The sequence below is a fragment of the Anabrus simplex genome, chromosome 5, assembly GCF_040414725.1.
Source record: "Anabrus simplex isolate iqAnaSimp1 chromosome 5, ASM4041472v1, whole genome shotgun sequence".
NCBI lineage: Eukaryota > Metazoa > Arthropoda > Insecta > Orthoptera > Tettigoniidae > Anabrus > Anabrus simplex.
Genome location: NC_090269.1, coordinates 452,054,696 through 452,082,325, shown reverse-complemented (window position 1 = coordinate 452,082,325; position 27,630 = coordinate 452,054,696). Strand labels below are relative to the sequence as shown.

Genomic DNA, 27,630 nt, shown 5'->3' with positions numbered 1-27,630 from the left:
GAAAATAAAGGTAGCTCATCAACAGGTTGCCAAGGGTACAGTTTCATTTTAATAACATATTCAAAACTAGAGTGAGGATTTTGCAACCAAAATTGTAATATATCTGTATATAATATGCATGTGCCGGTTTCAATAGCATATTCAACACTACTGACAAATAAAGATTTATTGATTTGTCACAGTCGAGTCGTTGAATTTTTTTGCTAATATCTAAAATTATACATATATAGGCCTACATTATCATTATAGAACGTTATTCTTTTCAGCATTCTATCTGCAATTATTATTATTATTATTATTATTATTATTATTATTATTATTATTATTATTATTATCATTATTATTATTATTATTATTATTACGGGGTTACCCGTGGAACGCAGAGGTGAAAGAAGGTGCCGGGATGAATGGGTCTAACTACAATGTCAGGAAAAGAATTTAAAAACTTAACTGAAGGTTATATTTTTGAAAAACAACAAAATTAACAACTTTAGTGAGATAACAATGACATAGCAATTTAGAAACAAGACTTAGGAAAATCCGAGATTTCACAACTTTAACTCTCTTGGGCTTTAAGCCCCTATCTTTACATTTCTTGAGCTCCTAGCTCAAATTTACAAAGCTCACAAATTTACACAAGGGCAGAAATCCCCTGATACATGGAGCACTTGCTCCTTAAACTACAATACCAGGCCTCCCATAGGCACTTTTACAACACTTGAAAAAGAGCTAAGGTGCTCTCAGTATTCCAAGCCTACTCAAGGCAACACAACAAGAAAATCTAATGATTACTGGCCTTACAAGGCACTATTTACAAATAGAAATCGTATTACACAGAGGTATCTAGTACCCAACCTACGGGGACTTAGTAAAAAAGAACAGGTTAAATAAACGGCCCGAGTACAACTTGAATGGAGTCAAAGATTGAGCTTCAAAAAATTTAAAGACCTATAGGGCACTTGGCCAACGAAACAGGGGCTAATCCCGAAATACTGAGGTAGCGCGGATGGAAATAACTTTAATACTTGCAGAAACAAATGTGACACCTCAAACCAAGATGAAGGGGAGCTCGAGAGGGTATATCACTCTCTATCCACGGTTTACAGTTAAAGATTTATGAAATTTTTACATGAGCCGAAAGGAGATTTACATTTTAGTGAAGTTGGTTACATAGTTAAAGTTTCGAAACTTTCCCTCGGATTAAACTGCGGAGCTAGCAAGAAATGGGGATGTTAAGTGGCCATTACCTGGTACAAGTTCTCGCAGCTGACGGAAAGGCCTCCCGCCTCCTGCTTGACACACACACACTAGTTCAGATGACGATCAATTGGCCAAGAGACGAGAGAATCCGCAGTTTATCACGAATAACCAGCCACACCATCTCGATTTATTGGTCAATTTGAAAGGTTATACTCCAAATCGAAAAAGAAGGTTGTGATAGGTTGAAAATTAATTACAGAAATTCGTGAATGGCTAAATTCAAAACTGGTGGAAAGAAAAGATAAATATTGCCAACCCAAAAATAAAGGAACATCAATTAGTAAAAACTTATGAATACAAAACTTCTTCAAATCAAAAGTTCTTCCACTTCGCACCTCGGTGCATGATCATAGATTTTTGTAGTGACATCTATTGAAAAAAAGTCCAAACTTCTTGATGAATAGCAAACAAAACAAGTAGAAAAACAGTCAGTTCAGGAAACTTCACAATAACAAAATTACATCGAATTACTGTGGTGACATCTTTTGAGTAAAGTTCTAACTTGTTGTATTATTGGTTTCACCTTTGGTAGATAGAGGAGTACTTTTAGGCGCTCATTTTGAACGCGTGGCGTAGAGGTACAATTATTATTATTACTACTACTACTATTAAAGCGATTAAATAAATTATTCCATTGTAAGGCACCGTCTTTGAGGCGTACATTTGTACAGTTTTCGCTCCTTGAGAGGTTGGCGACGATCATAGAGTTAGAAAATGAAGGTAGCTTTGGCGCTGCAGTCGCGTGCGAAGTTGAACGAGCGCGCTGTTTGGCGAAAAGCTGGATTGTTTGGCACTGTCACTACTGAAGTATATACTTCTCTGAAGGAAAATGCCAGTCTCCTGTGCAGCTTATGACTGCATAGTGGGGTCCACAAAGGGCCATGGCATATCATTTCTCAGGTATTTTCCTTGAAATTAATTTCCGTACGTATAATACTAATACTTTGAGTGACACTTATTTCATGTGAATTGGCCTACTGTACTTGGGCTGAATTCGCGACTGATTCTTCTGTCGGCGTGTATGATAATCTTTGGATCTTACCTTGAAGACTGACGAAATATAAGGGATGGCATTTTCCTTTCACTGAATGGCCATGCCTTTGAAAGCGATCAACTGCATGATACAGAGCGAGTGGCTGCAGACCTTAGGTCACGTAGCTGTCAGAAGATGGTTGGTTTGAACAACACTGTGAGGAGATAGTGAGTTTGAACAACGCTGTCAGGAGATAGTGGGTTTGAACAACACTATCAGGAGATAGTGGGTTTGAACAACACTATCAGGAGATAGTGGGTTTGAACAACGCTGTCAGGAGATAGTGGGTTTGAACAACACTGTCAGGAGATAGTGGGTTTGAACAACGCTGTCAGGAGCCCTGAAGAGCTGTCAGCTGGCGTTCAGGAGATAGTGGGTTTGAACAACGCTGTCAGGAGATAGTGGGTTTGAACAACACTGTCAGGAGCCCTGAAGAGCTGTCAGCTGGCGTTCAGGAGATAGTGGGTTTGAACAACGCTGTCAGGAGATAGTGGGTTTGAACAACACTGTCAGGAGATAGTGGGTTTGAACAACGCTGTCAGGAGCCCTGAAGAGCTGTCAGCTGGCGTTCAGGAGATAGTGGGTTTGAACAACGCTGTCAGGAGATAGTGGGTTTGAACAACGCTGTCAGGAGATAGTGGGTTTGAACAACGCTGTCAGGAGATAGTGGGTTTGAACAACACTGTCAGGAGATAGTGGGTTTGAACAACGCTGTCAGGAGATAGTGGGTTTGAACAACACTGTCAGGAGCCCTGTAGAGCTGTCAGCTGGCGTTCAGGAGATAGTGGGTTTGAACAACACTGTCAGGAGATAGTGGGTTTGAACAACACTATCAGGAGATAGTGGGTTTGAACAACACTGTCAGGAGATAGTGGGTTTGAACAACGCTGTCAGGAGATAGTGGGTTTGAACAACACTGTCAGGAGATAGTGGGTTTGTCAGGAGCCCTGAAGAGTTGTCAGCTGGCATTCAGGAGATAGTGGGTTTGAACAACGCTGTCAGGAGATAGTGGGTTTGAACAACACTGTCAGGAGATAGTGGGTTTGAACAACACTGTCAGGAGATAGTGGGTTTGAACAACACTATCAGGAGCCCTCAAGAGCTGTCAGCTGGCATTCAGGAGATAGTGGGTTTGAACAACGCTGTCAGGAGATAGTGGGTTTGAACAACACTGTCAGGAGATAGTGGGTTTGAACAACACTGTCAGGAGATAGTGGGTTTGAACAACACTATCAGGAGCCCTGAAGAGCTGTCAGCTGGCATTCAGGAGATAGTGGGTTTGAACAACGCTGTCAGGAGATAGTGGGTTTGAACAACGCTGTCAGGAGCCCTGAAGAGTTGTCAGCTGGCATTCAGGAGATAGTGGGTTTGAACAACGCTGTCAGGAGATAGTGGGTTTGAACAACACTGTCAGGAGATAGTGGGTTTGAACAACACTGTCAGGAGATAGTGGGTTTGAACAACGCTGTCAGGAGATAGTGGGTTTGAACAACGCTGTCAGGAGCCCTGAAGAGCTGTCAGGTGGCGTTCAGGAGATAGTGGGTTTGAACAACACTGTCAGGAGATAGTGGGTTTGAACAACACTATCAGGAGCCCTGAAGAGCTGTCAGCTGGCGTTCAGGAGATAGTGGGTTTGAACAACACTGTCAGGAGATAGTGGGTTTGAACAACACTATCAGGAGCCCTGAAGAGCTGTCAGCTGGCGTTCAGGAGATAGTGGGTTTGAACAACACTGTCAGGAGATAGTGGGTTTGAACAACACTGTCAGGAGATAGTGGGTTTGAACAACACTATCTGGAGATAGTGGGTTTGAACAACACTATCAGGAGATAGTGGGTTTGAACAACACTATCAGGAGATAGTGGGTTTGAACAACACTATCAGGAGCCCTGAAGAGAGTTCTCCGTGGAGCTGTCAGGAGATAGTGGGTTTGAACAACGCTGTCAGGAGATAGTGGGTTTGAACAACGCTGTCAGGAGATAGTGGGTTTGAACAACGCTGTCAGGAGATAGTGGGTTTGAACAACACTATCAGGAGATAGTGGGTTTGAACAACACTATCAGGAGATAGTGGGTTTGAACAACACTGTCAGGAGCCCTGAAGAGCTGTCAGCTGGCATTCAGGAGATAGTGGGTTTGAACAACACTGTCAGGAGATAGTGGGTTTGAACAACGCTGTCAGGAGATAGTGGGTTTGAACAACGCTGTCAGGAGATAGTGGGTTTGAACAACGCTGTCAGGAGATAGTGGGTTTGAACAACGCTGTCAGGAGCCCTGAAGAGTTGTCAGCTGGCATTCAGGAGATAGTGGGTTTGAACAACGCTGTCAGGAGATAGTGGGTTTGAACAACGCTGTCAGGAGATAGTGGGTTTGAACAACGCTGTCAGGAGATAGTGGGTTTGAACAACGCTGTCAGGAGATAGTGGGTTTGAACAACACTGTCAGGAGATAGTGGGTTTGAACAACACTATCAGGAGCCCTGAAGAGCTGTCAGCTGGCGTTCAGGAGATAGTGGGTTTGAACAACACTGTCAGGAGCCCTGAAGAGTTGTCAGCTGGCGTTCAGGAGATAGTGGGTTTGAACAACGCTGTCAGGAGCCCTGAAGAGTTGTCAGCTGGCATTCAGGAGATAGTGGGTTTGAACAACGCTGTCAGGACCCCCGAAAAGGGTTCTCCGTGGATCCCATTTTCATACCAGGTAAATGCTGGGGCCTTTATTAAGCCGGCGGGCGCTTCCTTCCTACTCCTAGTCCTTTCCTAAGCCATCATCGCCGTAAGGCCTGTCTGTGTCGGTGCGATATAAATCAAATTGTAAAAAATATTGTAAGTATTTTATCAATTCCCTTCAATCATATAATTTACCACTCTCCCTTTCCATTAACGGAAATCATTTTACAAGTTAAAATATTAAAGCAGATCATACATTTCAGGAAAAGCTAAATAAAAACACCACAATAGGCCGAAATCTCAACCGAGTGTCATATTTTCACTTGTAATCGCGTTTAGAAAACAATAATAATGGCACACTAAGTACTTGCACGGTTTTCGGAGACGCTGAGGTGTCAGAATTTTTTCCCACGGGTGTTCCTTCATGTGCCGCAAAATCTATCTATTACAAGAGGCTGACTTATTTGAGCACCTTCAAGTTTCACTGGACTGAGCCAGGTTGGAACCTGCGAACTTGGGCTCGGAAAGCTAGGGTCTAAGCTGGCGATGATAATGTTTTCTCTACTCCACCCCAAAATCTCGCCAACGTTTTTAGGCCTAAAAACTCGCTCATCCGCTTCGTACGAGACAGGACATTTTCGGTCGTTGGGCAGAATTATACCAAATTTCTGGTCGTTTACACAAAAAATAGTGAAATATACGAGCCCTCCTTCTAAACGTATGTTGTTGAACAGTAAATTGATGCGCCCGAACACCGTCCTCTTAGTCCTGTATTCATGCTCTTTGGGCTTTCTTTCTTACCGGAGAGAAGCATCGGAAGTATACTGTTGTATCTGAGAATATTTACATGTAAGATTATGTATATCCACACAGTTTTAAAAGTCGCCAATTCACACTGATGTGTTTCTCTCGCAGATGGCGGCGATGATGCTGGGAACGGTAGGAGCGGAGCACTTCCTCCGGAGACCTCCGATTGAATTCACTGGCGGAAAATTCAAATGCTTTAATATGGGCAATGTTGTAACGGTGATCTTAGGAGGAATTACAATTTAGATTTCAATACTAATTCCACAGATGCATGTGTTCTCCTATTTTGTCGTTCAAATGCTGCAGTCGTTTCAAGATCGCCGCGTTATTTGTTACGCTATGAATAACAGATTTTGATCTGCTGACGTTCAGTTTGCAATAGGTGCAGGTGGATAGAATATTGGCATATGTTATACTATTGCTAATGCATTTACAATATTGTTAATAGTAAAAATGTTTAAGTAATAATCATATTCCATTGCATGTAAAATGTATTATATACGATGCTCTTACATTAATTACACTTGTAGCTCATTTATTACGGAAGAGTACGTCCGGCTCCATGGCTACATGGCTAGCATGCTCGCCTTTGGTCACAGGGGTCCCGGGTTCGATTCCCGGCAGGTTCGGGAATGTTAACCTTAATTGGTTAATTTCGCTGACACTGGAGCTGGGCGTATGTGTCGTCTTCATCACCATTTCATCCTCATCACAACGTGCAAGTCACATACGGGTGTCAAATAAAAATAACTGCATCCGGTGAGCCGAACTTGTCCTCGGACACTCCCGGCACTAAAAGCCATACGCTATTTCAATTTTTACTGAAGAGTACGAACTGATTGCAGCTGGTTGTGTTCTGTACCGGGCTGAGTAGTTCAGACGGTAGAGCACTGGCCTTCTGAGCTCAAGCTTGCGGTTTCAATTCCGTCTTTCCTCGGTGGTACTTGAAGGTGGTCTCATGTCGGCAGGTGTACCGGCACATGAAAGAACTCCTGTGGGACAAAATGGCGACACCTTAACACAAATGGTTACGGGAGTACAAAAATAATAGTAATCTTTCTATGAATTTACCCTCCAGGGTTGGGTGTTTCCTCGGACGCAGAGAGGGATCCTGGAGCGTCAGACTTTGGGTCGGGGATACATTTTGATACATTTTTTACGTCGCTACTATCTCCCGGATGAAAGTGGGTTCGAACCCCACTGTCGGCAGCCCTGAAGATGGTTTCACGCCTAGAAATTGCTCTCCTTAGCCGTTCCTATCACATCGTCGCCAAAAGAAGGCGTGACGTAAAGCAAATTGTTACAAATAAAACACGCCTCTGTGGTGTAGCGGTTACTGCCACCCACGGGGGACCGGGTTCGATTCCCGGCTCTGCCACGAAATTTGGAACGTGCTAAGAGGGTTGGAACAGGGTCCACTCAGCCTCAGGTGGTCAATTGAGTAGAGATGGGTTCGATTCCTACCTCAGCCATCCTGGAAGTGGTTTTCCGTGGTTTCCCACTTCTCCTGCAGGCAAATGCCGGGATGGTACCTAACTTAGGCCACGGCCGCTTCATTCCCTCTTTCTTGCCTATCCTTTCCAATCTTCCCATCCCCCACCAAGGCCCGTGTTCAGCATTGCAGTTGAGGCCGCCTAGGCAAGGTACTGATCATTCTCCCCAATTGTATCCCCTGACCCAATGTCTCACGCTCCTGGACACTGCCCTTGAGGCGGTAGAGGTGGGATCCCTCGCTGAGTCCGAGGGAAAAACCAACCCTGGAGTGTAAGCAGATTAAGAAAGAAAGAAACATGAACGATAATGTATTCATACTTATAAAGCAGTATTTATCACGTCGCTAGCACATCCGTTGCGCACCACGGATGGAACTGCAAGCGAGCACACATTCAGTACTGTTCCTCCTTCCGCAAACACCGATTGGTTTCCAAGCAACAGTTTACTCCCAGAGATTAGCGGAGGGAGCGCTGCACTCGCACTACCGATTGCAATCATAGGAGCAACTGCTCCGTTTCCAGCTCTACGTCCAATGACGAACCGATGCAATCTCAAATGAAACTGTCGAACATGACATAGCTAAGACGAAGACAGACTGGCTAGAGCTGGGAACGGTAGGAGCGGAGCAATTGTTTTCGCTCTCCCTCTGGAGACCTCCAATAGTCCTCCGTTTGAATTCACTGGCGGAAAATTCAAATGCTTTAATTTGGGCAATGTAGTAAGGGTGATCTTAGGTGGAATTACAGTTTAAGTTTCAGTACTAATTCCACAGATACATGTGTTTTTCTACGTTTGTCATTCAAAAGCTGCAGTCGTTTCAAGACCGCCTCATTATTTGTTACGCTATGAATAACAGATTTTCATCTGTTGAAATTCAGTTTGCGTCCGCCTCTGTGGTGTAGTGGTTAGTGTGATTATCTGCCACCCCCGGAGGGCCGGGTTCGACTCCCGGCTCTGCCATCCTGGACGTGGTTTTCCGTGGTTTCCCAGTTCTACTCCTAGCAAATGCCGGGATGGTACCTAACTTAAGGCCACGGCCGCTTCCTTCCCTTTTCCTTGTCTCTCCGTTCCAATTCCCCCCCCCCTCCCCGCAAGGCCCCTATTAAGCATAACAGGTGAGGCCACCTGGCGAGGTACTGGTCATCCTCTCCAGTTGTATCCCCGACTCAGAGTCTGAAGCTCCAGGACACACTGCCCTTGAGGCGGTAATGGTGGGATCCCTCACTCAGTCCGAGGGAAAAACCGTCTCTGGAGGGGAAAAAGATAAACTAAGAAGAAGAAATTTAGTTCGCAATAGGTGCAGGTGGATAGAATAATGTAGATTGAATATTGCCATATATTATGTCCTTGCAAATGCATTTACAATATTATTTAGTTAAAATATTTAAGTAATAATTATATTCCATTGCTTGTGAACAGGTGCTATATACGATGCTCTTACATAAATTATACTCGTAGCTCATTTATTACTGAAGAGAAAGAACTGGTTGGAATTGTTTATATGCTGTCCGGGGCTGAGTAGTTCAGACGGTAGAGCGCTGGCTAGTGGTTGGGACATGTAGTTGGGACCGAGCGATGCGGAGCGAAGCAGTTGTTGTGACGTCATCACCCGGTGTACCAACACCTCCTAGATAATAAGGCCTCACAACAGCGTTGTGACGTCACGCTATGGAGGCGATCGCAATCCAAAGAAACGCAAAGCACGGTCACACACAAACATGATTTTAATACTTTTAGCTTGTGGAATAACTTATTTACCAACAAATAAAGTTTAAATTTTAAAGGACATTGAATTTTATTGCCGTTATTACCGTATCTTAGAGACTCTGTCATTAAAGATAAACAACACACTGTTTTAAATCACGGCAGCATTTACAATGTTAACTTACTCCAGGCTGACTTGCTAACACACAGAACTGAAATTCACAAATATATTTCAATTGAAATAGGCACTGAATACAGTAAATGATTTTAAAATAAAAAGAGAAAGCATAAAATTAGTTTAGGCCTAACATGTAGACTGTACTACAAAAATATGATACTGTACACTAACTTAACATTTATTAACAGACTTCTATTTTGCGAAAATAACAAATTTTCTTAACTTGTATCGTCTTTTGTGCATGCAATGACTATTTTTATTTTGAATTAAAGTAAGTTTATAATAGTAGTAAATTTGGAAAGACACTGAGTTAATAATATTAAGGAAGAGGAGCATAACATTCACCTGGTCTGTAGGTAGGCCTAGGTTCAAATTATAACACATTGGCATTGAAGTTAATAAGGTATACATCATATATCAAGCATGATAATAATGCAAAAAGACTTCGATACTTTTGCCTATTACATGAGTACTGTACATACCTATTTTGAGAAAATTACAGACTTTCTTGAATTTGTACAATATTTTATGCATTCATTAGTTTTGTTCCTGCAGTAGTTATTTATTAGAAAAGTTGTACACTTCCAAATAATGTTGTAATACAAATATTCTGAAGTGTGCTCCCTACATTCATTCCTGTCGTCTATACATTTATCAGCTGAGAGAACAATTTGCAGGGTCACATCACTGACATACTTCTTATGGTTATTTAAGCTAAGAAATTTTCTCTCACTTTCCGGCCTCAACATCTTTTTTTATGATGACATGTGTATGTCACTAAGTGTACAACTGTTTCTGCAGGATATTTCAAATTGCCCCTATTGAGGCTGTCAATAACATTATGATGACTATTTCTAACAGTAACATCTTTCAAAACTAAGAAATCTGCACAGTAGTTACAATGTTATTTCTTGAGAAGAGAATGACAACAATAACCTGCTATGTATGTTAAAACACTTGCAACACCAGATGTACTGTCAAGATCTGAGCCTGTTACATTCAGCTCACCTGTAAATGTTTGAAATGAGGGAACTGCACATTAATCATGATCTAACAGTATATCTTCATCAACAATATCATTTACAACAATTTTCCTACCATTAGAAATGGGCAGTTCAATTGAATTCAAGATTCTGATGTTTTTCTCAATTTCAAACAGCTGCCTAAAAGAAATATGCTATTGGCCACCTGCACGTTGCTTGTATTCACCAAATCATGCCTCCAATGCATCTCTCTGAAACCTGAAACTTTCCAGGAAGATAATATGACCATTTCAGTACTTCAGAACAAAACTCTGTTAGCTGTATAAGGCAGCGAGTTGTTTGAGTAAGAGCCCTATGCGTTTGACTAGACAGTTTGCCACATTTGACACCTAGATTATTGCAGTGATCTAACCACTGAACAAACTTCATTAAAGAACCCTTCCATTCATCACCAGGTTTGTTGGCGAGAGGCTGTTGAAATTTATCATGAAGTCTTACACCTTTGAAAGGGGTCTTTACATTAATAATATGCCACCAGGTAGTGACTACTTTTACAAATTCAGCTGTGCCCTTGTATGATGTTAAATTGTGCTTTTCTCCTACAACTAGTAAAGCATTTACTATATGGTCATTAAACAACTGACACACATATTTCACATTTTGCCTTTCAAAACTTGAAGGCCATAGAGCTTTGACAGTCAAACCATACCCATGCTTCACAAGGTCATTCCCTTCAGCCTCAAACAAGTCCCTTATAGCTTTGAAAGATACAACTTTAACTTTAGAAAAATCATCAAAATCAGGAAACACAAATTCCAAATCATTAGTTTTCTGGTTGAGCCAATTATTTCTGATGCATTTAAATAAATGCACAGTGTCAACGAGATACAAAAGAGACTTGTTAGGATTTCCAGGATTACGATAGTCAGTTTTAAGTTGAGGTGGATTTGAAAATTTTGACATTGCTTTGGTGTTGAGTCACAACAGCCAGAACATTATATCCTATAGATTCCAAACCAACAATAACCTTTGACATGATACAGTGTAAATCATCACCTGTTAACTTGGACACAGGGAGAATATGAACTACTTCCTTCTTTGATGATAAAATGCTCATGTGCTGATGTAGCAACATTGGTAGTGTTAGCACATGAGCCTCCCTTGAAGTCCATGTATGGTTTAATGTGAATTTCATCTACTGGCAATGTTACAAATTTGTTATTCTGTTGAAAACCTTGAACTTTCTGTTTTATGTATTCCAGAAAATATGTAGGGTTCTGTTCTAATATTGGGCTACCATTCAGACTGGAACATACTCTTTTCAAAGTAGTAACATGCAACAAAATTAAATTACTTCTATGTCTCATAAATTTGTAAGCATGAGGAGAAATCAGTTGGAAGATTGAACAAATAACAAGAAAATCATTATCATACTCCCTTTTGTGTTTAGGAACTAAGAAAGTTTTAACTGTGATGTTATTAAATTAAACGTGGGGTCATCTTCCTCAGTGATCAATTCACCCACAAGGCCTAGAATTAACTTATTTGTTGTATCATTCTGCACACTGTTACACTCATTCCCTGTAAGGTAGCTATGGAATTTTGTAACTAAAGAATGTACTTCATTTGTGTTGGTAATTTTTTCTACATTAGAAAATTTACACTGCAATAAAACCCCTTTAGAATACACTTTTGAGGTCATGTCCTCTTCAATTATTATATATGCTATGCAATGTGGTTGCTTTAATGTATCCATGTACAGAAAAATTACTTGCATTTCCTTCACAACGTTACACCAACCATCAGGTAACATCAACATGTTTATTTTACTTTTCAGTTGTGTTGGATTGTGGACTGAAATTCTGTCTGTGTATGAGGCATGACTGTTGATACTATCTTCAATTGCTCTGTTTATTGATTCCCTCTCTATTTTACTTGTCTTTTTGTCCAGTTCTTCTCTTGAACCGGCAGAATGTGAAGATAAATATGATGGACAGTTGGGAAAGATACAGGGGACTGCATTCTCTGACAGTTGTGGTCTTGGCAGAGGAGCAGTTAAAGATTTTCCTGTCTTTGAATCAGTAGCAGTTACTTCCCACAAAACATCACTGGCTTTGAAATGTCTGTGGCATGCCTATAAAATAAGATACCACTTCATGCATTTACAGAGTGAATAGGCCTACATATGTAGGCATGTTGTTTAATATATATAATAAATTTAATTCGAGTAATAATAATAATGTATCCCTTAACTGTAAGCTAACATAACCTCATATCTTACGAGAGTTAACATACCTACATATCACCAGTTGCTGTGTGTAGTTTCATACCTAATAGGCCTATGTGCATTATGATTATCTGAGAATGTAAAAGTAACAGTTACTCACAACTGAGTAATTGGTAACTCGGTAATCTTGTCTTGGAATTGCACGTAACCACCTCTGCTGCATAACCTCATCTTTCAGGAACTTAAACACATGCACTTTGTTATCATTATCGTAATTTCCCTTGCAGTTGGGCACACAACACTTTAGCACCATTGTATACAACAATTCGTAACTGGTACAATTAAAATAATTAAAACACTTCTACATAATTGCACCGACACATGGCCACACTCATTGCTTTCTTAAAAAGATATAGCAGATATCTTGGATTCTGGAGGTCAAATTGACTGTATCGCGATTGAACTGTCTAAAGCATTTGATAGGGTGGATCATGGGAGACTACTGGCAAAAATGAGTGCAATTGGACTAGACAAAAGAGTGACTCAATGGGTTGCTATATTTCTAGAAAATAGATCTCAGAGAATTAGGGTAGGTGAAGCTTTATCTGACCCTGTAATAATTAAGAGGGGAATTCCTCAAGGCAGTATTATCGGACCTTTATGTTTTCTTATATATATAAATGATATGAGTAAAGGAGTGGAATCGGATGATGTCATTCTCTATAGAGTGATAAATAAGTAACAAGATTGTGAGCAACTGCAGCGTGACCTCGAAAATGTTGTGAGATGGACAGCAGGCAATGGTATGATGATGAACGGGGTTAAAAGTCAGGTTGTGAGTTTCACAAATAGGAAAAGTCCTCTCAGTTTTAATTACTGCGTTGATGGGGTGAAAGTTCCTTTTGGGGATCATTGTAAGTATCTAGGTGTTAATATAAGTAAAGATCTTCATTGGGGTAATCACATAAATGGGATTGTAAATAAAGGGTACAGATCTCTGCACATGGTTATGAGGGTGTTTAGGGGTTGTAGTAAGGATGTAAAGGAGAGGGCATATAAGTCTCTGGTAAGACCCCAACTAGAGTATGGTTCCAGTGTATGGGACCCTCACCAGGATTACCTGATTCAAGAACTGGAAAAAATCCAAAGAAAAGCAGCTTGATTTGTTCTGGGTGATTTCCGACAAAAGAGTAGCGTTACAAAAATGTTGCAATGTTTGGGTTGGGAAGAACTGAGAGAAAGAAGAAGAGCTGTTCGACTAAGTGGTATGTTCCGAGCTGTCAGCGGAGAGATGGCGTGGAATGACATTGGTAGACGAATAAGTCTGAATGGCGTGTATAAAAATAGGAAAGATCACAATATGAAGATAAAGTTGGAATTCAAGAGGACAAACTGGGGCAAATATTCATTTATAGGAAGGGGAGTTAGGGATTGGAATGACTTACCAAGGGAGACGTTCAATAAATTTCCAATTTCTTTGAAATCATTTAGGAAAAGGCTAGGAAAGCAACAGATAGGGAATCTGCCACCTGGGCGACTGCCCTAAATACAGATCAGTATTGATTGATTGAACACTGAGAAGGTTCAAGCTTGCCTCCCGGTGCTGACGTCACGGTAGACATCGGAACAGTTGTGAGGCCTTATCATCTAGGAGGTGTTGGTTGTACCGAGTAAACTACCGAGTGAATGCACTGTAGCGGCACGTTTAAACACGTTACTGGTGTGACAACGTAAAGGTAATTCACCCGTCTATTCAATGCCCTTTTCTCACAACATAACTGTTTCGTTTAATACAGCAATGTTATGCCTTTGCTGGCAGCATGTAGTGTTTACAGTGCACTATGTCTTCTGGTATGGGCTAGAACATTGACCTGTCTCAGTCTCATCCTTGGCTTTGACAATATGAAAGTGACTGAGGTATGAGCGATGCCAGTAATGCCATTCCTTATGCAGCCAGTTCCTGTTATGAATGGTGTGAAAATATCGCTCATAGGGTCGGTTGGTGCATGCATTTCAGTGGGCTTGGCAGACTGATATGCAATAGCAACTTCTGACTCAGTGAGGAAAGCAACGAGAAACTACCTCACTCCTCACTTCCCTAGTATGCCTCTTCAGTGACACCTAGGGTATCTATGGCAGCTGTTGGTGGAGCTGTAGAGGATCAAACCAGCCTTCGGGCTGAATACTCAACATACATACAGCAGCAATGTTGTCATTAATACTTTCACGGCCCGTACTTAAAGACATGATACTGCATAAGCCCAAAAGCCTATACAGTTTCATGTCTTTACAGCAATGTTGTTTTCTGCTGCTGAAGCCGACCTGCTCATTTCATCCTTGTGATGCCTCTTGATATGATCCCACAAATTTGATGCACTACCACCCCGTTGCGTAAATGCGGCCGCAAAATTTCCATTTTGCTGATGTTTATCATCAGTAATTTCAAAGAAATGCCATGCATCAGACGGTCTTCGTGGCAATTGTGGTACAAATTCCGGTAAAAATTTATTAAATTTTCGCGTGGAATATGTACCGGTGCGTTGGGGTAACGAACACGAAACAGCGGTGGTCGAGTGGTAAGCGTTCAAGCCCCGTAATCGCTGGTTCGAGTTCCTCTTCTCTCTTTGTTTTTCAATACGGGTCCTTTTTTTTTTCTTGCTATTTGCTTTACGTCGCACCGACACAAATAGGTCTTATGGCGACTATGTCATTTTCTTTCTTTCTTAATCTATAGTATTAGTAGGTACTGGTGACAGGGGGACGCGTTGCCCCCTACACCGGGGGGGCTGGACAACACTTGTCACAGTCTATCATATATATTACACTTCAAAGGTAATGTAATGAAAAAGGAGTATTCTATTTGCATGGACTTTTATCGGATATATGTATTATTAACCACTAACGATAAATGGGAATGTATATGTTACATATATTCGCCTTCTTCATACTGATAAAGCAGTCGCTACCACATCCGTTGCGCTCCACTACTGGAACTGCAAGCTAGCACACATTCAGTACTCACTACTGTTCCTGCGTGCTCCGCTCGCCGATTGGTTTCCAAGTAACAGTTTACTACCGGAGAATACCGGAGGGAGCGCTGCACTCGCACTACCGATTGCAATCACAGGAGCAACAGCTCTAGCTGAATCTAGAAGACAGTGGGACTACTTCTTCGCACATGTTGGTGAGCTGAAAATAAATAACGAATGGTAATTATAAGTGAAATAAATGTTCGAACTTATTTAACAATGCGAACGGTGGTATTTGAAGGTGGTCAAATACGTGATCCTTTGTCGGTTTATTTACTGACACGTGAAATAATTGTGGAACTAAAGTCCAGCACTTAGGTGTCTCCAAAAACCGTAAAAGCAGTTAGTGGTACGCAAAGCAAATAACATACCGGTAAGTACTTTGTGTACGGGTTTGAGGAGCTCTTCCGGTTTCGTTAGTACTGCCAACTGAATGGAAATGAAATCTCAGTTGAATCGATAATATGATCGATCGATATAAATGTTCTCAACCTTTGTTATTTTAAGCCAATAACTGTGTCACACACACATTATATAACATTCCTTGATGCGAATCTTATTCCTAGAGTGAATTCTATCGTTTGGCTTTGCTGTGTAAATAGCAATAGTACTAGTACGGTACGTGAAGTGTACGCCAGATGTCGCACAGCGATGCATAAAGCGATTCATAGTTTGTGTTTCAAAGATTGCCAGTACGAATCTCGAAGATTGCCGAGGTCGGCCGCTTTAGCACTGGGGTGTAAATCTATCGCTAAAAAGTGCGTAGATAGTATTTATTACTATCAGAAATCACTCTTAAATTAACTGTATAGTTCTGCATTATTCCAATGAAATAGCGTATGCTTAACTTCCAGTCTGTGCATCACCAGTATTTGTTTGTTTGTGTAGAATATTGATTAGCAATGTACCGCGCATTTGAGTATGAAAAGCAAAGCATCAAGAGTAAATCAAAGCAGGAACAATGAATAACGACCAGGTAATAAATGGAGGCGATCCATGGCCGATGGCGGCTGATGCTCTTATTAGGTTATAAAAGTAAATGTAATTCTAGGGGCAGGGCGGTGGGTTCCTAGACATCCCAATGAACACATCTCTCCTCTACAAGGTATTCCAAGAAAGATTTGCATTGTTTTAGCTTCCCTATAATGTTATAAACTCTGGGCTGCGGTATTGACTTTTGTTTTCTTTACCAAACCCAACTTCATGCTGGGTGTTATTATTATTATTGTTATTGTTAAACTAAGCGATTCATAATGAGGGCATATTCGTATGGATGAACAGTACCGTAATAAAATAGTTACAAATATGTTCATCATATAAAAGGTTCATGTTTTAAGTGGTCGGTTTGTTGTATTGCATTGATTGAGGTCTAACATCTAGGTCAGGGTCCCTGTTTAATATTGACATGGATTTGTTTTCTGGGGCTTATCGCCATACTTTGTGCAGTTTTCTTCCATTAAATATGTTACTTTATTGTTTGCTTTATTAAGGAATTGGGGTGTCTTTAAATTTTTCCCTAGGAACATAGCCTCTACTGAGCCGGACCACCTCAGTTACCATGTGCTGGAATTCTAAGTGGTCACAATTTAGGCTTCCTGAATGCTGGCACGTATGACATGAGCTGTCTGGTATTGTACTATAATTTATATATGCTAGATGCACTCAATACAACCTAATTAGCAAGTCATCATGGCTATGCGTTGTGTGTGATCTCTGCTTATCCCGTAGATCCAATCTCGTATTTAGCCTGGGAAAGCGAGTGGTATATTGCCTAGATATAGTAAGACTCTTTACTCATATATGCATAATAAGTCAAAAGGAGCAGAATAGCTGCTTTCGAAGTTATCTTCAGAACTTTCAAAGTGCACCCGTTCAATGTTACTTTATCAATTCATATTTTGACTGATGAGGCCTTACTGATCTACGGCAGTGATCAGTATTGTTCATTGTAGGATCAACATTGAAATGAGATTTAACTCCCTGAACATGGTACCTGAGCACAACTCGAGCTTGGTTTTCTTAACTAATAAATCATCACAAGCTGGAAATATATCTGTGTCTTCTGGTAAACATGAAGGACAGTGTTACATTTCCTTTTACTGCTGCTTGACAGGACCACTGAACCTTGCCAAATAGAATAAGAATGCTTGTTTTGAGCATCTATTCCATGCACTTTGTTTTACTGCTCATTTCTACTGACTTCACAGTGATTTGATTCTCTGAGAAATAGTGTGTTAGAAACCCTGATAAATTGAACGTAAGGCAAACCTACAAGTGTGATAGAACTTTGCTGAGAAAAATCAATAAAGGAGATGGGAAACTATCAAGGAAATAGTTGAAATGGTATTGCGGCTCTGGTAAAGAAGTAGGGGACTGGAAATATTAATAATATTGCATTGAAAATTACTCACAGATGTTCAGGACTCCATTTTGAATATTATTAGATCCCGAAATGTTGCATTATTAATGATTTTCTGGGTAATATTGGTAATAATTGCACATAAGAAGTAGGAGGATGTATTCATGATAGCCATCTTTGTTTCCAGAGATGTTATGGTATAGACTTTGACTTTACACCAAAGCAACGAACTTCAGATGGGTGAGGAAAGCATGGAAGTTACAATGCAAAGATGTTATTCTCATGACAGAGCTTGGTCTGGATTTTGCAAAGATAGGTTACAGCTACTAAATTTTTTTTTTCTTGCTGTGCGGGCAGTATGCGCCGCGGCAATAGTTAAGAGCCTCTCGAAGGGAGTGTGGCCCCCGAAGGGGGCCACTGTTCTCATGACAGAGCTTGGTCTGGTTTTTGCAAAGATAGGTTACAGCTACTAAATTTTTTTTTTTTCTTGCCATGCGGGCAGTATGCGCCGCGACGATAGTTAAGAGCCTCTCGAAGGGAGTGTGACCTCAAGGGGGGCCACTGTTCTAATTACAGAGCTTGGCCTGAATTTGCAAAGATAAGTTACAGCTACTAAATTGGAGGAGTTGTAACATGCATGCTTTGCATTGTAACCTCCATGCTTTCCTCAACTATCTGAAGTTCCATGCTTTGCTGTAAAGTCAAAGTAACCAGTCTATACCATAACATCTCTGGAAACAAAGATGGCTATCATAAATATATCCTCCTACTCCTTAAGTGCAATTATTACCAATATTACGCACAAAATCACTTATAAAGCAACATTTTGGGACCTAATAATATTCAAAATGAAGTCCTAAACACAAGTGAGTAATTTTCAATGCAATATTATTATTATTTCCAGTCCCCTACTTCTTTACCACTGCTGGCATTGTAAAAGATACAGCACCCCTCTCTGTTTACCTAATATTTATACTTCATAACATGTAGTCAAAATTACCGTGACCTTTTCATTCCAGCAAAGTAATAACACATTCCTTGGGGATGATTACCTTATAAAATTTCATCCATACTGTTAAGGGTGCCATTTTTCTAATTGTGACACATTTTCAACTATTGTCTTAAAACTGTTACATTTTCATCATTCCAGAAATGTAAACATTTTATTGCAATACGTAAGAAACTTGGTCCCAAACTAACTTCTGATTATTGCCAAACTCTATTCTCCCAGTTCTTCGTAAAGTTTTGGAGCAACTTGTGTTCAAACGTGTATTGCAATATTTAAATTACCATTCTCTCCTTGACCCCATTAAATCAAGTTTCAAGAAGGGGTACAGCACTGCCCTGGTTCCACGTGATGTGACGTAAGACATGAGACTCACTATGGAAACATGTCTGGGGGTGCTTTTTTCACGATATACTTACACCAGTTAGTTAGGTAGATGGAGTCATTCTGGTTTGACTCTTTAACACTGAAGATCTTACATCATACTTGAAGACCTTGGCAGCAGGTATCAAGTCGTAGCAGCATTTACAATGGGAACCCAGGAAAGTAGGGGCCCACAGGGAAGTGCTTTGGGATCACTACATTATTTGTTGTACATCAATGAGGTCTTCTCTGCACTAAAGTCATGTTCTTTCAACTTATATGTAGATGACTTTAAAATATATACCCACTGGAAAATAAATGAATTATCAGATGCAGTTCAAAAACTATTGTTGACGTGAAACAAGTAAAGAAATTTGCATGATCAAAGAGGCTTTTCATAAACCTGAGCAATCACTGTCTGTTCTCGGAAGCTGTTATGCATGATCAACAGTACACCTATTCCACCTCAGCTAATAAACAATAAAGTCATTTGTTACAATACAACACTGAAGATCCTTGGTGAGATTTCGACTTAAACTCTAATTTGGATGCAACATACCAAAAATATATATCAGAAAATTTGTGCTTTGCTTCATCCATTGAAAATAAACCTCCTTGTCTTACTAGAATCCCTGTTGTTGCAACTAAGGAATGATGAAATTGCAGCAAGCTTTGAACCGTTGCCCCAATTCTTATTTTGACTTGAACTGTGATGTGCATGTGACTCCTTAGTATTGCGCCTTAGCCTGCATCTAGGATTGGTCGTGAAGAAATCCAATCTAGCATATTCTCAGGGTTTGTTGATTGTCATAATTTTTAATGTGAATTCCGGGAAAACCGTGATAGACTTCTTGATGAACGAATCATTTGCCAAAGTGAACAATGGACATATTCTACGAATCATTAGTTTCCACAAAGAAACAATACAAATTACACCTTAAATCTAAAAATATGAAAGGCTTAAGCTAGATGATGAATAGGAATTCCTCTTAATAATAATCATGTATTCAAAATCTAAAAATTGTGAGAAGAAACTGTAATTGAAGGAAAATTGTCATCTGATATTAAATTCATTAATTCTGCTTCATTGTGGTAATTAAGATAGTTGACCTAAAATATGATAATGATATACAATAAAACTTATTTAAATTTGAAATTAACTCACATAACATCTTCACATTATCAACAATATTATAAAAATGTACATAAATAAAAATTAAAGTTTCTTTAAATTATTTACAAATCATCTTGGAAAGTCCAGGGGAATATTAATTTCTTTAGTCCTTGTCAGCATCATATTTCACTTTTCTCCTTGTAATTACTTAGGATGAGCATTAGGTTTCGTTTGTTGTAGGAATTTTAATTCATGTAAAATGCATCGGGGAAAGATAAGAATATCTGGTGAAGGAAACTTACTGTTCACATGAATGGTTTACCGATGAAAGGGATGAAATATTAGGGATAAAATTAGTTTGTGATAATATGAAGGAGGTGGGAATTATAGGAACATACAGGCCTGGAAGAGAGGAAAGAGACATGGAAATCTTTGAAAAAATAATAGATTATACTCATAAAAACAATAATAATGATATGGTAATAATTGGGGGAGATCTAAATTTGCCTGAAGTTGAATGGAAAGGAGCTGCAAGTGAAGCCCATGAACAGAAACTGGCAAATAAGTTAATTTGGGAGGGAGGATTTACACAAGTAGTACAAGAACCGACTCGTCTCAATAACTTACTAGATGTATTCTTGGTTAAACCATGGGAAATTGTTGATAAAACTGAGGTAATTGAAGGAATAGGAGACCATAAGGCTGTAATAATGGATGTAGGACTCGTACCAAAAAGGCTTAATAAGAGGGTTACACAAGACAAGAAACTGTACAGAAAAACTAAAGTTGATGAATTTGGGACTTACCTTAAATCACAATTCAGTTGTTGGATAAGTGAAGGGAGTAACGTGGATACACTTTGGGCTAAATTTAAAGGAATTATTTGGGAAGGAGAGAAGAGATTTGTACCTGTTAAGAAGGGTAAAATGACCTCAGACCCTGTTTATTATACAAGGGAAATAAGAAAATTAAAAAGAAAATGTAGAATAGTAAACAGGAAAATCAAAGAGGGTAGGGAGAGTAGGGAAACTAGAAAACAGCTAATGAGGGAACTGAATAGAGTGAAAAAGGAAGCAAAAGAGAATTATATGAATGGCATACTTCAAGAGGATAATGACCACAAAGGGAAATGGAAAAAGCTGTATTCATATATCAGGAATCAAAAAGGAAAAGGAGTCCAAATTCCTACAATGGTGGGAGAAGGGGGTGAACACTATTTGACAGATACTGAGAAAGCAAACCTATTTAGTAGGGAATTTAGAGATTCAGTAGATGATTGTCAAGAGTTGGAAACCGAAACAGAAGATAGAGAGGGAGAGAGACAGAGGGAAACAAGAAGCTTCTCATTCACAAACGAAGATATTTTCAGAGAAATCCAACTGCTTCAGCAAGGAAAAGCTGCAGGAAGTGATCAAATTACTGGGGAGGTATTAAAGACAATGGGGTGGTACATAGTGCCTTATTTAAAATTTCTCTTTGACTATGTCATAAATAATAGTGTAATACCAAAGGAATGGAAGGAATCTATAATAATACCAATTTATAAAGGAAAGGGTGATAAAAGGAAACCAGAGAACTACAGACCAATCAGCCTGACCAGTATAGTTTGTAAAATTCTGGAGAGTTTAATATCGAAGTACATCAGAGGGATATGTGATGATAAAAAATGGTTCATGAGGAGCCAATATGGATTTAGAAAGAAATTTTCTTGTGAGGCACAACTGGTGGGATTTCAGCAGGACAAATCAGATCAGTTGGATTCAGGAGGTCAGTTAGATTGCATAGCCATAGATCTTTCCAAAGCCTTTGATAGAGTGGAACATGGAATATTATTAAAGAAATTGGAGGGAATAGGATTGGACGTAAGGGTTACACGTTGGATAAAAGCATTTCTAAATTCAAGGGTTCAGAAAGTCAAAGTAGGAAATAATGTATCGCAGGAAGAGAAAGTTTGGAAGGGAATTGCACAGGGAAGTATAATCGGTCCGTTACTTTTCTTAATATACGCAAATGATTTAGGGAACAATATAACATCAAAAATAAGATTGTATGCAGATGACATAATTGTTTATAGAGAAATAATCAACATTGAGGATTGTTCAGAATTACAAAGGGACCTTGAAAGTATCCAACAATGGGTTGAAGAAAATAATATGAAGGTTAATGGAGGCAAATCAACTGTTACAACTTTTACAAACAGGAGCTTTAAAACTGAATTTGAATATACTTTGGATGAGGTAGTTATCCCAAAAGAAGGCAAGTGCAAATACTTAGGTGTGAGATTTGAAAGTAATTTGCACTGGAAGGGTCATATTGATGACATTGTTGGGAAAGCATACAGATCATTACATGTCATAATGAGGCTACTTAAAGGATGCAACAAAGAATTAAAAGAAAAAAGTTACTTGAGTATGGTTCGTCCATTATTGGAATATGCAAACAGTGTTTGGGATCCTCACCAAGAATACCTAATAAAAGAAATAGATAGTGTGCAGAGGAAAGCAGCAAGATTTGTAACAGGGGATTTCAGGAGAAAGAGTAGTGTATCAGAAATGTGAAAGGAACTTGGGTGGGAAACTTTAAGTAAGAGAAGGGAGAAAACTAGACTTACAGGATTATATAGAGCCTATACAGGAGAAGAAGCATGGGGAGATATCCGTGAGAGGCTTCAGTTGGAAAATAATTATATCGGCAGGACTGACCACAAATATAAAATTAGAAGGAATTTTAGCAGAAGCGATTGGGGTAAATTTTCATTCATTGGGAAGGGTGTGAAGGAGTGGAACAGTTTACCAGCGGTAGTGTTTGATCCTTTTCCAAAATCTGTACAGATATTCAAGAAGAGAATAAACAGCAACAGAGAAAATAAATGAAGTGTTAGAGGGCATTCGACCGGTGCAGGTTATTGTAAATAAAAAAATGTGTGTGAATAAATTAATTCCATCCCCTGGTCTAAGGAGTTTGGACAGCCAAAGTAGGAGACTGCCTGTAGGGGTGAAGTACAGTGGGGACTTCGAGGGCCCTGGGACCGCTACGGTAGCTGTGAAGGCCCTTCAGGAACTCTGAAAAGTGGTGGCAAAAGGGGCTCTGGTTAAGACGCAGCAGGTCGTTATGCTACTTAGGATCCAGAACGGGTAAAAAAAAAAAAAAATAGTAAATAAATAAATGCAATGTAAATATTAATGTTATACCAGTTTTATAGTATCATTTGAAGCAATTCCACATACTGTATATCAGTTGACTATATTTGTAAGTAGTACAGGAGATATTATAATTAGAATTTTGTAAACAATTTAAATTTATTAAGGATGAGCTGTGTGTTAATAGAAAACATTGTTAGCGTAAATTGTATAATATTGTATTATAGGAAAAATTTTCTTCTCTTGTTAATTTAATATTTAGTGCTTGACAATAATGTATTTTAGTGTACCATTTGCCACCGAGGTAGACACCTCATTTGCAAATAAAGAGATTTTGATTTGATTTGAAGTAAGCAATAACATGTGCAATATCATTTGTCAACATAAATATATCATTCATCTCATTAATCTTCAATTTAAATTGACCATAAAACTGTAACTAATGAGATATGTTCTTGCATGAATGTCTGAACTCTCACATTTTACGTTGTGTCATCTACTAAAATAGGTAAAGGGTATCATTTTTGAAGAATCTATGGAATATCTAACCTCCTGGAATTATTTGTGAAGAAATAATACCTACGCACATGATTCAGTGTATGCCGTGCGTATCTTCGAGGAAAAATTAACATTATGGTAGATATCTAGGTTAAAGTTTATCAAGTTACTACTCAACACTTCCTAAAATGATTTATAGCGATGAGCTACCTATGCCATACCTTATTATAAACACCATAATATGTTTTCGCCACGATTGGATATGGATAACTTGTCAGTGAATGATCATCATGGTGTCATGAATATTAATGATCCTGGATTGTAGCATATATCCTCCTCTTTTTCTTCAATATTAATCCATTTGTTCTTTACCAACGTAGCAGCATGTATTCCAACATTCTGTTCTTCCAAATATTCATTTAATACTTCAATATGCCTTTCTTCTTATATATTTCTTCCCAGTAATTCTCATATATACCTCAACTTGACACTTGGAATCATTTAATTCTTAATTATACACTTTATTAATCCAATCTCTTCTTAAATATTCTCATCACATCTTCGAATTATGCTCATATCCATATATTATCCTACTTTGACTCCCTATGGCACTGTTCAACATTCGTTCTCCATGATATTAATAATCACTCACATGGAACCTTAAATATTTTACCAATATACATCTCAAAATTCATATAGAATAACCTTCCAATATATTCATACTTCACAGCAATGGCACCAATGTATAATTCACTTGACACTCCCTACAGGGATTGGTTATGTCTTTCAAATGACTACTTACATCCATGTATTTTGACACAAATGTAAAATTATTCCATGATAATCTAACATGTTTGAGATATTTTGAAGACTGCAACGATCAACCACCTGTTCACAAAGGATTAAGATGACTACATTAGAATTTATAACGCTTGTTTACCTTACTTTACTGAAAAAGCTTATCTTTTTCCTTTGGCTCCTCCGGAATTTGATTAGTTTCTCCTCGACAACTGCAGCTCTGGTTTGGCAGTCACTTCCTGCTGTTGGTCATCAGGATGCTCTGGGGAATGTAGACCTTCATTGCTGTCATCTCAGTTTAGCCTTCTGTGGACAATCTAACTATAGTCTTCTTAGAAGCACATGGCAACCAGATCATCTTGCACAAATGGAATACAAGAATACATATATGAAGTTAGTTGTGTCATAATGTTGAATTCAAAGCCTTCTAACATTATAGTTTCATCGATAATTCTTTTGCCTTGAATTTGTGATAACGTTTGCAGATTACCAAAATGTCTACCCTTTTCTCAGTAATATATATATATATATATCGTAGTTAGTGATTTAGAAGTTGAGTTAGCTATTGCCGCATAGTATCGAATTCTGTTACTTGTAAATAAGTCAAGGTCTTGTCTTCGTCATGATGAAATTTCGATGTACAGATTTCATCTATAATTCTCTTCTTATTTGATGATTTCAATGACTGGTTTTCTAATTATGCTTCCTCTAATTAGGCTAGACCTCATAAATCTTCTCCTTCTAATGATTCTATTCTAATACTTGAGATCATATATGCATTTTCAGTCTCTTCAGATTAACAGTTCCTTTCCGTAAGTTTGCTCATTGATTTATCATTTTGCAGTAGTACGGTGTCTTAACAAATCTGAGTCCTTTTTATTATCTCAGCCACTGCCATGTTGATCTTCACAATTCCGATCTTGAATTATATCATATCTCCTTGATATAAATGATTGAGTTTAGGCGTCATGTTTAACTTTGATAACGGCAATTGCGACCATTTTAGCTCCATGGAATTATCACCTTAGGAGTGAAATGGTACAGTATCAAGAACTTCACTGGCTAAAACCTGAAAAATGTTGTTAGTATCACATGTATTAGTATACAAACTCCTATATAGCAACTCATCTGAGTACATTTCCTTTAAATTTTTCACTTTGTCTCCTTTCATAATTATAATACTCGAGCTTGCCCTACCCTTGCTATTCATCTTCATCCTGCATCTATGTATAAGAATTAGTTTACTGTGAACTGTTCCAAATTTGAAATTCCCTACCAGTCAGTGATTCATGCCAAGATTACCTGTTGAAAGCTGTGCACTGTATAACTCAGTGTGTGAGTGTATCTCCTGTATGCATAGGCTGAGTTGATAGTTGTGAAGTATGTGTATTTATTTTGTGTATGTTTTTGATGAGTATTATTTCATATTGGTTAATGTGCAATGTACTGTTCTCATTTTATTATACATGTGAGAGGGTTAATAAAATGAAACATTCATGTATCTGTAGATAACTGAAGTCAGGGCAAGGAACCATTACTTTGCCACTTGAAAGAAGCAAAATATAGAAAAAGAAGAGAATCATAATAAAATGTAGATCATAAGTACTATTATCTGAGGGAAAGTAACACTGATTTGTTGTCTGTAAGGAATTGTTTTCTTGAAGGAATTAATTCCTGTGATTATAGAGGTAATTAATATCCATTGTGTAAACTGACCCTTTTTTATTCTTCTGTGATAGGCATGACAATTTGGTTTAATTTTTGCTCCTGCAATATGGAATCCTCTGTGTGTTGTAGGTGATCCTCATATTATACTTCGTTTTGTTATAGCAAGGTAAGTCTTTTCTACTCTTTGCTCAACGGGTGCACAGTGGCCAAACCAGACCAACTCACCACCACAGTTTTAATTCCATCTAGAGAGCATGCTACTAGCAGGAAGTAAATATTGTAACTAGAAAATATAAGTCAAAACTGTTAGCTCCCTTATTTCAATGTGGCACAAAGGGTAGAAATAGGCCAGGATGAAGGGCTCTATTTTGTTTCAGCACTGTGCTATATTTCAAATTATTTACAAAAGGTAATATTCTTCATAACATAAATAATTTTGTTTTTCTTTAGAAAAATATGCATTGCTCGTATTTCCACTTACTAAAGCGTTCATCAAACTATTTCAGCACCAGTGACTGTTCCTGTGCACTTTCTTAAGTGCATATAATCTTGATGCACAGCATCTACACTATTCATTTCTTACAGTCATTCTAACATCTTGGAATTTCTCATAATTTCTGCACTTGGCAGGCAGACATAACTTTTTCCATATATTTACACATGATAACCTGTATAAGTATAGACCAAGTCTGTGCATTTCCTCAGGTAAGGGATCTCTATGCAGTCCTCCTCGCACAACCACTTGTACAGTAACACTCATTCTCCAAACAGTCCATGGTTTTGCTCCACCATATGGTACACTTATAGTATTAAAAACTAGTGAATATATAAGTCGAGTGACTCTGTTCCTTTGTTTCTGTGGTATACATACTTCATGCATTTCTTTGTTGCTTCTTTTTATCACGTTGAGAGTGAGAGCACTAGGGTGCGACATCAAGAGCTTCCTTCCGATCAAATAAACATACCAACTGTTCATAAAGAACACCTAGAGCTGATACTGAAGAAAAAGTCCTTAATATCACGTACTTGTGATAAATAATAAAAGTAATAGCAGAAAACCATTGTTCACCTCAAATCCAGATACTCATAAGGATGTTTTGAATGCATCACTGTACAGCATTCATTGTATGGGAATAAACATGGATAACAGCTGACACAGAAAGAACAAAAAATGTGAAATGTGAAATCTGAAATGTGTTGTTACCAAAATATGTTGAACGTCATATTGAAAATTCAGTTCGTGGACAAATAGATAGTAAATAAGGTTGACAAGAGGAGAAAAATTAGCAGAATACCTTAAGAAG

At 38.8% G+C, this 27,630-nt stretch overlaps 1 protein-coding gene across 6 annotated transcripts in view; it reads left to right on the top strand.

Annotated features, from left to right (window-relative positions):
* The window catches only part of LOC136875107 (zinc finger protein ZFP2), a 215,706-nt gene that overhangs the window by 34,417 nt on the left and 153,659 nt on the right, over window positions 1-27,630 (top strand). For 4 of the 6 annotated variants that reach the window (XR_011018341.1, XR_011018340.1, XM_068227989.1 and 1 more), the window contains exon 1: window positions 16,083-16,138. The exons of 1 other annotated variant lie outside the window; for it this stretch is intronic. The gene's annotated coding sequence lies outside the window, so the exon portion shown is untranslated. Of the gene's footprint in view, window positions 1-16,082; window positions 16,357-27,630 lie in introns of those variants that run through there. One more of the 6 variants, XM_068227990.1, reaches the window with a different exon arrangement.